Genomic DNA, 12,959 nt, shown 5'->3' with positions numbered 1-12,959 from the left:
CTTGTTATTCAAATTAGTGGACACTTGAAACTCATCATGCTGATCATGTTTGCAAATGATATTATCAATAATGGATTAGCTATCCTCGATAGTTTTAAAGATAATAGCCAAAAGTTGAACATTTCAGGTGCCATTACGCTAGTTTATCTAAAAATTTTAAGACAGGTACACTTTGTCCTGCTGATTATTTAAGCAATTGACATTAATATCATGTATCTCCTAGTTTATTTTACAAAATAGTCAAAAGTAGCTTATTAGGACATTTCATGGACCATTACTTCTACAATGGAAGTCTATTTTTGCTTAGCATTTGTAGACAGGTAGAACACCTCATGCTGATCATTTCTAGAAGATTCAATGATCAGATACATGTATCTTTAATAGTTTTCAAGATAATAGCTGGGAGCAGCTTGATACATTTTGTACGACAGCAGAGGTCGATACTGAACAATTGGGTCAAGTATGGACACAACATTTAAGCTTAAAACAGCTCTAAATTTGGATTGTGATTGAATATTTGACACACCATAGGATTGTGACACAAAATGAATGTGGTCAAAGAACTGAAAAATTTGAAATAGGACGTTTACCTGTTATGGACCGATATCCGAAATATTAGTAAATGGTTAGAATCAGCATATCAATGAACCCAAAGAATTTAATTTGTGATGAAATCAAACAAAGGTTTAATTTAGGACACATTGGACCTCAATGTGGACCAATTTGATAAAGGAGCCCAAAATCCAAAATCTAAAAACATGGAAAGATTCAGCATTTCAATATTCTATTTATGTTTAAATCAAACACAGTTTAATTTTGTACCCCGATTTGTACTAACTTGAAAACTGGGCCAAAATCAAAAATCTAAATACATGTTTATTAAAAGACAATAGAAGCATAGGATTTAAAGGAGTTTGCTTCATCAAAAAAATAAATGGGGAATGTGTCCATGGGTCACAGATGATGCCCCTGCTTGTATATCTATACTACTAAAGGAAAAGACCGATTTCATTGAGCCGCAACTCCTCTGAAACCATACAAAGTCGGAAATATTTGTGATATGACGTATAGAGGTAGTGTTTCGTACTTCCTAAATTTGTCTAATTTGTCTTTGAAACAATCTTTTTTTCACAGAAAACGCCAATTTTTGAGAAAATATCCAAATTCGGAGACCGTTATCGATCCGTGTCTTATACGCTTTCGTGCAGGCTCAGTCGACGTACTGCCCAAAAACTCAGTCCACGGCCAACTCAAACCACTCAAACACTCTCACTAATTATTACAACACTTTATCAAACTCGCATCACTCAGAAAAAAAAAGAAATATAACAAACTTGAAGAAATGTGTTTAATCATTAGATTATTTTCTTCTACTCTTCCTACAAGATTGTATCATATAGATAACGATTAGTATTATTAACCAATAATATATGTAATTTCCTCCTTTAATTCTCGGAGTACCCGTGTCACACCAGAGGCAGATTTAGGTGGGAAAAATATGGTTGATTATATTGGGAATCACTGAATCACTGAAGCATGACTGGAGCGGGTCCTCTCTTATGAAAATTTCTGGATCCGCCACTGCACACGGAGACAGAACTCGCACCACTTGAAAAATATACTACAAACTCGCACCACTGAAGAAATGTTTTAAATCATTAGAGAGTTTTAGATTGTCTTCTTCTTCTCGGAGTTATTTCCTCCGTTCTTTGAGCACCCGCATCATACAGAGACAGAACTTGACTCGCACCTTTCGAAAAAAAAAAAGAAATACTACAAACTAGCACCACTGAGACATTTTTTACTTGATCTGAGTTTTGTGGTAATAAGCATATAAACGAAAATTTCAGCATTTTTTCAATTTGTAGAGGGCATAACTCTAGAACGTAAAAGTAACGCCACCAAAATTCAAACTTGATATGTGTTTTGTGGTAATAAGCATTGTGTATAAGTTTCATATTATTTGGTTGAGGCAAACTTAAGTTAGGGATATATATATATTAGGGATGTCAACTCTGTGAAGATAAACTAATCGAGTACTCGTAGGATTTACCGAGCGATACTCGAGTACTCGCTCGGTCAACCATTTTATATTTACAAAATGGAAACACAAAATTATATCCATTTTATGTATTGTGGGTCGTTGCATTATAAACGTTAAACCCTCAACATTATTACTTAGGACTAGATAATAATCCAAGGAATTTTATATCATAATTAATAGTTCATTTACTAAATGAACTGATTATGTAAGCTGACAATAATCTAATCAAGTAATTAATTAATATCTATAGAAAAATGATTACTCAAACAACAGTAACCATAAAAAACACATTTAATGATCACCAAAGGGGTGATAATTAGAACTTAATCCTTTTCTGAGGGTCAACACAGGGTACAACGAATTTGTTCTTATTGAAAAATATTATCTTGTATACTTTTTCTGGGACGAGGCTATTTCTCATCTTTGTTAGGTAACTAACAGTCCTGCTGAAGAAAATATATACTCTTAAAGTAGAGAAGTGGAGGAATAATTAAGATCAGCCAAAGGTGTATGCCTTGGAAACTTGCTCTTGTTCATATATCCTACCTCTCTTTGGAGGAATTTTAAATGACATTTAAACACAAACATTCGAATCGAATTTTAAGTTTTATTAATTTTGATTAATATTTAATTTCCCGGGAGGTGCTCTCAAAATTTTTTTTTTATGTTTTAGCTTAAGAAAGCAAGAAAGCAACAACATTCTTACAGGAAACCGATTAGTCGAGTATCATTTTGGTAATCGATACTCGGTACTACCGAGCGATACTCGAGTACTCGAGTACTCGTTGACATCCCTAATATATATATATATATACAGTAGGTAATAAAATAAAGTAGTGTGATCAATATACAGTATGGGGATACAAATACAGTATGGTGATAGGTATACCGTTTGTGATATTATACAGGTTGGTCAGATATATACAGTATAACAAAACACTATATATCTTTCACCGTTCTGTATATTGATAACCATACTGTATATCTATCATCATAGTGCATATCTATGACAACACTATATAAATATGCCCACACTCTGTACATCTAACACAACACTGTATATCTATCACCACACTATGTATATCTAAAGCCACACTGTATATCTATCATAATGTATATCTATCACCAAACTCTCTATATATCTCACAACACACTCTGTATATCTATCCCCACACACTGAATATCTATCACCACTCTGTGTATCTATTATACCACCACACTCTGTATATCTATCAACACACGGTATATCTATCACCAAACAGTATATCTATCATTACACTGTATATCTATCATCAAAATGTATATTTATCATCATAACGTGTATTTATCACCACAATTTGTACCTCTATCACCACAAAATGTATATCTATTGCCACATTGTATATCTATCATCATAATGTATATCTATCACCAAACTCTGTATATCTATCAACACACTCTGTATATCTATACCAACACACTGAATATCTATCACCACTCTGTGTATCTATTATATCACCACACTCTGTATATCTATCAAAACTCATTATATCTATCACCAAACAGTATATCTATCATCACACTGTATATCTATCTCCACACTGTATATCTATCATCAAAATGTATATTTATCATCATAATGTATATCTCGCACCACAACTTGTTCTAAACGGTCGTCTATAACTTTGGCATTTACTTCTAGTTTTACAACTTTAGCATTTAAAGAAGTAACTAAGGAGTCTATTTTGTCAAGTTTATTAAGTTTATTTTCAAATGTATCCATTCTCCGAAATAACTTATCAACCCAGACTGGACGTTGTTGGGATGTGTATTGCATGGCTGGCGATGAATGTTGTACCTGTTGCAAAGGATATATTGCACCAGAGTTCGGAGTAGAGCATAGCTGTTGATTTTTTAATTGAAACATCGGGTTTGGAATAGGCGAGTACATTAAGTTTGTATCTTGAGTAAAACGTTGCTGGTTCATATTGTTCATATTGCTCATTAAACTTGGATTGTCAAATGAAGGGTATGTATGATTGTTTACAATCGTTATGTCACCTGTGTACAGCTCACCTTTGTTTACATTTGTCGAACTGAGTATGTCCTTGATTTTACTTTTCTTTTTGGATGTTTTTTTATTAAGTCATTTACAACACTATTGTCAGTATAGTCCAGCTGATTCGTGCATATTTTAAGAAGAATTGTGGATTTGATGATAAAAGCATGAAAATTTGCACAGTTGTAAATATATATTTGATAGTCAATTTAAGCTATGGACCCACTCTGAAAAATCCAATATGGAAGCTGTTTTCAAGATGTCTGCCAATCAGTCCAAATTTCACAAACATGTATAATTTAAAGCAAATAATATTCAAACCAAATCTTTTAAAAACATATAAAATGTATTCCAACGTTTTTAGTTAGTCGTGACGTTATATTAGACTTTTCATTTTTTTCAAAATGGCCGGCAAAAAATAAAAATGATTAAAACAAAGACAAGGCTTTGCTGTTATTACTTCTATTGAATTGCATTTGCGGCACATACAATATTCTAGGGATGCGTTTCCATGATACATGGATGCTGCTTGCAAAACGATTTAATCAAAGATCCCATAAATTGAAACATTCGAACGTTTTCATGACGCCATGAGGATTTGTTTGACCGTTGAGTACCATCTGAGTCACAAATGATAATGGATATTATCCACTTATCCTTGCCACAATCCTTTCTTTTTCCACGATTGTGATAACATCAAGATAATCAATAAAAACGACTAATCACCACCGAATTTCTACTTCAATGAGTAACATCACGAGTGCTACCAGTTCTGGAACACCTGAGTTGAGCCCTAGTTTTGATGAAAAGGGACTCGTGTTTGTTTATGCTTTCAATGTGTTATTTGCTCTTTATTTTAAATGTCTCTGTTGTCAACCAGTGAAAGTCTTGTTTTCCATCGTATAGGGATGGGAAACTTTATTTCATTTCAAACATTCACATTCGATCAAGATATATATGGTTTTTACATGTTTTAAATTTTGTGATTCTAAAGGTTAAATTAGTGACATTTATAAATCCACTATTATATGACATATACCTAATTACTGGATATGACTCATCAATCTATTTAAACAGGATCACCTAGGCTGGTATCACTTGTAGAACAGAAAGTGCTGACCCTTCTTGAGTACCTGAAAGCATCCCCCGTTTTAAGAGGGGTTGATGTGGCTCAGTTTTTGTTTTGTTGTTTCTTGATTGCTGTTAGTCTATTTTGGCGTTTTTCTCTTAAGGACAGCCCATTTAGTATTTGCCCCGCTCCCCAACACATTTTAAAGAACACCGTACATAACATCATTGTACTCGCGCATTATCATCTACCGTGACATCCGTTTTATACCTGTAAACCACATTTTATTAGCTCATTACCAAATGTTGATATCTTTGTGCTAAATGTCCAATAAGGTATATGCCATCAACATTTACTCGAAGTAGCACTATGCGTAAAAGGCCGAAACATCACCTCGCTCAAAACTTTCACATGCTTTGAATATGTGTGTTTGCTTTCAAATAGTTCCTGTGGTATTATATAATCACGTTATATTATTTCAAAGGTGGATTGAAACTTGTAAATTACTATGTCCGTTTCTAGACAAAACACCATTAAATGCTGTAGTTGTGTGATATTGATGGTCGATCTGATTGTCCAACCTTCTCCTTTCACAAGTATGTAATTCTACTCTAATGGGCTTGATCTACATTTACCATTTTCAAATTAAGTTTGCAACACATAAACTGGATAGTTAATTGCCATAATATCGAGCACGGGTACTGAAAGTCATAATTAATATGGACAAATCAAAGGAAATAATGAATAAGCAGTATAATGGAATCTTTATACACCCAGAAGGAACATTCTCTTAAAGATTTCACATCAACATGTTTAGTTCAATCCTAAATGTTAAAGACCAGTTGTGGTTATGCGTACTCTTAATTTCCCTCTTATTACTCCATTCTTTATAAAAATAAGGAGATGTGTCAATGATACAACTATCCAATGGAGTTCAACAATGAGAAAAAAAACCATACCGTTTAGTCGGCTATAAAAAGCCCTGACATGAAAAATATGAGACAATTCAAAAAAGAAAACCAACGGCACAATTTATAACAAAACAATTTACGAAAAACAAATATGATGGACATCAACCAAAGACAACCACTGAATGTTACATAGTTCTCACTAGGGTCTCATTCCTCAGTAAAAATTATGTTAGGATCTTTGCATAAGTATGAGAAGTACACCTACTGTAATCTCATGGAAATGTCTTGTTCATGCTGCATGAGAGCCTCTAAAAGATCTGCTGTTTATGAATACTGTGTTTCCTTGACTATACCCTTGTTCGTCCATTGTTTTCTGAAGAATCACACACGGTTCTAAGCGATGACATTTATATATGAAGACCGAAAACAAAACTACATGTATTCTTTGTTCTGCTAGAAATATGTTTGCCTAGTTTTACTGTTCCGATTTTGGAAGAGCAAAAAACGATTGATCACAAGTAATAATTGTTACATGTCTCGGAAAAAAACACATTGTTGGATTGTATTCATGGAATATCGAATTGTTGTGACAGATGTGGTCTCTTCCTGAAACATTGGTCAATGTGGACTGATACATAAAGGCGAATGACCATTTGACTTGGCTCTACATACGTAGAATGCTGTCCAGACATATTAAATGTTTTCATTATCATCTGCTTCAAGTCACCTGTGTTATCATTTTGTTAACAACTCATTTACACCATGTAAGGATAGAGTTGTACAATTGACTGATTATACCAGGTTGGCATACATGTATTTCTGGTTAGACAATTGTCAGAGTGCATGTCCATAAAACGGTAATTAATAGATGTAAATATGAAACGCATGGGTATATTTGGTTAGTATTAAGGAAATATCTTGCTCTTAATAATATATAGAATAAGTTATAGAAATAATACGAACAGTTGTGCTGGATTGATAAAAGTATCAGAAATTATAAGGGAAATGTATATATTTCAAAGCATAAGGTTATGACGAATTTGCCAAGTTAGCCCACGAAAATGCTGAAATATTGAAAGTGTCGTACTATGTAGCAATTTTTTAGCCTTAGTTTTACTATTGTTGTTGTTAATATTGTCCACGGCAGCTGTTGTAAAACCACCAGTATTCGATGGAGGAACCACATGTCCAATGTTAAATGTTTCATAGATGGAATTTTCTAGTACTGTAGATAAATGGATAATTGAATCATTCCTAAACGACAACGTAAACAGTACATTTGGTCATTTAGTATCCCCGTACCTGGTCCTAGCATCCAGAAGAAGGCCTATATACATTAAGAAATGGTTTTAGTTCAGGTGAATGTAATATTAAAGAAGAATATAGAAATGATAGTGTCGTATTTGCATCAATGAAATAACTCGACTGCATCTAAATATTAAGCCAAACGATTATCAACTAATGTTTTATTGACTGTGCCTACTCATGTATTTTTGAACGACCTGGAGCTTTTTCAAGTATCGGTATCATACAAACAGATTGTTGTGGTTGCTTGTGTAATTGCAACATCGAAATAATCATTAAACAGAAGAAGTAAGCACCTGTCTTGTTAATAGCCTGGCAAGTCTGAGATTCCTGCAATTTATTAGATCATTACTATGTCCTGTTCCAATTGATCCTAAATAGAACTGTTCGAGTTAGAAAGTATACATTCTAGTTCAGTCTAGCCTAAATATTGGAATAACGCCTCGTTGTATACTATTGTTCTGCAAGAATAGTACCATAGTTACGATTTATACTTTCCTCACAAATCTTTTAATGTTTGGTTTTAGTATATAAATGTTGCATACACTTGGTATTATAGGACACTTAGTTTTACTGAAGGTACGTCAAAACAAAACACTTTGTAACCTTCTATAAGGGATATTTGTTGATTTTGATATCTTATTGCGGCCATCTTGAAAAAAGCCGCAATATTGAAGTTTCAATTGGGGTCCTCAGCTAGTATTGTTCGAAGCACCCAGCACTACTTACATGAACAATTTGTACTAATATAAGGGATATTTGTTGATTTTGATATTTTGTGGCGGCCATCTTGGAAAAAGCCGCCATTTTGAATTTCAACGTGGGTTCATTGCTTATATTTTTCGAAACCCCCAGCACCTACTTCCATGTCAAATTTTACCTTAAATGTGACCTTTTATAAGTAAAACAATTGATTTTGATATTTTATGGCGGCCATCTTGGAAAAAATCCGCCGTATTAAAATTTCAAGTAGGGTCCATAGCTAATATAGTTTGAAACAACTAGAACTACTACCATGCCAAATTCGATGCTTTTATCATCAAACCCACAATTTTATCACCGATCTGCTGGACTAAAATGGCAACCTACAAGGTGTAATACCACCAAATCATAGTACGTCACATCCGGTTGCATACGAAAATAGGTCGAAAAAAAGTATTCCCTTGAATTTGAAAGTTGTAGGTTATTGATCCTACATTTCATTGCAGTAAAACATTTCTGGTTCATAAACATATATCTTGGGTATTTCAAAGCACCATTGTTTTTTTATTTGGGGTTTCTATAGAATATTTTTGAAACTTGAGGTTACATGGTTACTAAAGCTTGTACACAGGTTAAAAAAAGGGAAAATTTGATTGGTTAACTTCCAGTGATGGTTATTTTCTTATATGCAATGAAATGTTATGTGAAATGTTTTCTACAGTACTGGACAGGATACAACTTTACTCATACCAAGTATTTCTATATTTGAAACAAAGATAAATTCTGCACAATTTTTTGAACAAAGACTAATAGGGGCAAATCAATGGTAGTATTACACCACAATGGTACGAAATGCTAAATATTAAAATCATACATATGGTACGAAATGGTGTACATTATAATCTCCCATATGGTACGAAATGGTAAACATTATAATATTCCATATGGTACGAAAAGGTATACATTATAATCTTCCATATGGTACGAAATGGTGATGGTACGAAATGGTTACGGTACGAAATGGTTTTTGTTATGGTACGAAATGGGTGGTACGAAATGGTTATGATACGAAATGACTATGATTCTGTGCACTTACTAAATAGAATCATAAAAAGGTGTTTTAGAAACGGTGAAATCGCTATCGAATAAAGAAGGTTAAGCTACACTTTGCTTGTAATTCGATTTTTAACTTTTATAATGTTGAATAAAGTAATCTCATGCATTTACCCCAAAAACAACACTAACGGTTGAATTGGTACCAACCGCAAATCGTTAAATCTATATTTAGAATACGAACGATGATCCTTTAGAAGCTAGTTGGTACTTTTTTTATTCATGCCACATTTCATATTACCACGTGACTAAAAATGCCATTTACACAATAAGTTCATTGAGGTTAATCATCTCAGGTTATAACTTGATATAATCTACAATGATCTCATCTAAATTTCTATGGATGGATTGTATATGGAAACTTTGTTGTAAACAATGTCATAATAAAATTGAGAATGGAAATGGGGAATGTGTCAAAGAGACAACAACCCGACCATAGAGCAGACACACAACAGCAGACTCCCGCACCCGGAGGCGTCTTTCAGCTGGCCCCTAAACAAATATGTATACTAGTTCAGTGATAATGGACGTGATACTAAACTCCAAATTATACACAGGAAACTAAAATTAAAAATGATACAAGACTAACAAAGGCCAGAGGCTCCTGACTTGGGACAGGCGCAAAAATGCGGCGGGGTTAAACATTTTTTTTGAGATCTCAACCCTCCCCTATACCTCTAGCCAATGTAGAAAAAAAAACAAACGCACAACAGTACGCACAGTAAAATTCAGTACAAGAGATGTCCGAGTCCGATGTAAGAATAGGAAACAAAAGAAAATAAACAAAATGACAATAATACATAAATAACAACTACTAGCAGTTACTGACATGCCAGCTCCAGACCTCAATTAAACTGATTGAAAGATTATGTATTCATCATATGAATATCAGGCACAATCCCTCCTGTTAGGGGTTTAGTATTATACCGTCATAAAATATATGAGAAGAACATAACCCGTGTCATAATATATGTTCCTGTTGAGAAATTGTTCCAATGAGAAGAAAATATCGCGGGAAAAGGCTAACTTGGACTTTTACCTTACTTTTTGTATTGGTATTATTTGGGTCTCAAATCATCCTTAAGTTTCGCCTTGGCAATGTCCATGAAAGTTTCGGTCATAAATTTTATGGACAGAGTTAAGTATTTCTTTGGACATCAATTGCACCATTTTGATAGCAGACTTGTTTCTAAAAGCTGCAACCCACCTCTAGGTGTTAAATTTTCTCGCTGCGTTGAATAACTATAGGTGGCATTTGGAATGTTTTCTGTTCTCTGGTGCAGTTGTTGTCTTTTTGTTAAATTCTATGTTTCCATTCTATTCTCCTGTTAATCAATGTTAAGAACCGTAAAGATTCTTTCCATAATTCCATATGTATTTGCTATGTCTATTAACATTCAACGTTACCATGATGACATTTGTTCGTTAAATACTAGTAATCAAAAAATCTTTTATTAAAATGAGGGCATTTTTAAAAGTGATCTGTCCTTAAAGATGAATCTATTTATAACATCAAAACTAGTTTTTTTATGATTTGGATATTTCGGTTCTTCTCATTTTAACTAAAAAACAAAATTAACGACACACGAGACTTTTCTTTCTCCCTATTGTTAATTGTTTTTGGACGATAATGATCTTCGGAAATTCCGCAGGCCCTTTCTTTCGAAGTGTATATACTTCCCAATTTAGAGCTTACAAACATGTTAAACTCCGTGATATTTGATGGTGTCTGTCTAAGTTTAGGAGCCTACAATTAAGTGGTTATCGCGTGTTGCTCGTTTAAATTTTACGGACGCCATCACGAGATGGTTGACCGTTATGTAATATCCGTTTCACAGATGATAACAGATATGTTCCAAATGTAGTATCTACAATACCGTCCTCTTTTCCTCGAATGTGACCTACGGTTTTAGAATTATGACCGGGTTTGTACTAACATGAGTAACACGACGGATGCCACATGTGGAGCAGGATCTGTTTACATTTCGGAGCACATGAGATCCTCCACTGGTTTGCTGGGGTTCGTTTTGCTCAGTCGTTAGTTTTCTGTGTTGTGTTTTGTGTACTATTATTTGTCTACATGCATGTCTTTTTCCTTTTAGCCATGGCGTTGTCAGTTTTTTTTCGACTGAGTTTGAATGTCCCTTTCGCCTCTCTTTTAAACAACTTATCTCATATTTTGTCATGTCGGATCCTGTTGAAGCTGAGTTTACTATGTGGGTAACCTCGTTGTTGAATGTAGTACATATTGAAAAAAAATACAAAAAAAACCTGCAGATTCTAAAAATATTTTAGAAAAAATTAAATAAATACTTTCTTTACGCCGCAATGAAACCGTTGCAGAATTGAAATTTTGAAAACACATATCTGCATGATAGATTTCAACATAAATTTTCCTCGAATATGTTATCTTTCTTTTACACCTTGGCAGTGTATCAAATACGGAAAGATAACTTTTGATATCGATTTCATAGTACTTAAATTTTCATAAATTATATTCATATTATAAGATATAGTCTGGTGATAAGCTTTGATATGCCTAAACTTCAAAATGGATACGAGTGTACTCAAACACGTGGTGAATTAACTCCATGGCTAAACATTGATCTGTAGGATTCGTTTAAAATAAAGAAAGTTGTTCTGGTTAACAGACAAGATGAAAATGGATAAGTATTTGGCAAGATTTGTTTAGTAACGATACACAAGATCATTTTGTTTTGTCTTACAGCGCCATTTTATATCTCTATCATGCAGTAGGTACGTGGTTGAAGACCGATTGTTGACCTCTCGCTGCCTTTTGTTGTTTGTTCAATTGTTGTCCCATAGCTTCTTTCATATTTTCACATTCAGCGTGGTTTACACATCGGGTTTCCCGATCCAAAATCCGCGGAGGGATCTGAATCCCGAGGATCAATTAATGAAAATCGGGTTCTGATAATAAAATTTCAAATGTGCCGCGAATCCTGATACAAAGAAATACAAAAGAGCGTCCTATGTCCAGGTATCATGCTAACCAATCAAAATAAAGAATACTCGGAACAATTTTTTCCGAGTAATATGTAAACAGTGATCCACGTGGTAATTATCAATTTTTATAATACTAAAAAATTTCACTTTTATTTTTTTCGCCCATTATTTTTTTTTTTATTTATTTTTAAGCACCCCATTATTCTTTATTCTTTAAAATATGGACCATTTTTCCACGTTCTTTATTTTCTGGAACATTATTCTCTATTCTGTAAACCACACCCAAAGCTTCGCAAATTAAAGAAAGACAACGCCGGGGCCTAAAGAAAAATGAAATATAGCAGTCCACAAACAAACAGTTAACTTAAGAAACCCAATCACTACTCCCCCCCCCAAAAAAAAAAAAAAAACTAAAAAAAAAACAAAAACAAACCAAAGAGGTAAACTCATATGCTCCGCCGGAAGAGTTTTCGCTCCAGTAGTGACACTCTTGGCCATAGGTGTTAGCTCTGTAGTTCAATAGTAAATATCCAGAAACAGCTTTCAAAATGAAGATTATTTTATGACTCGCCTAGTATATGAGGGCATATTATGTTTCCTGGTCTGTTCGTCCTTCCGGCCCTTAATAGTCTGTTCATATCAAGATAAAGTTTTGGGTTAAGGTACATGTAGTTTACCCATGAAAAAAAGTGCTTGAATGACGTATATACATTTCAGTGAACTTAACCATTGGGCAATGTAAGGGCAGTAATAAATGAACGAGAGAACAAATTGGTATTAATACAATTTAATTTAATTGTTTTTGCAGGT

Source organism: Mytilus californianus, unplaced genomic scaffold, assembly GCF_021869535.1.
Source record: "Mytilus californianus isolate M0D057914Y unplaced genomic scaffold, xbMytCali1.0.p SCAF_12, whole genome shotgun sequence".
NCBI classification, from domain to species: Eukaryota; Metazoa; Mollusca; class Bivalvia; order Mytilida; family Mytilidae; genus Mytilus; species Mytilus californianus.
This window is presented reverse-complemented; position numbering follows the sequence as displayed.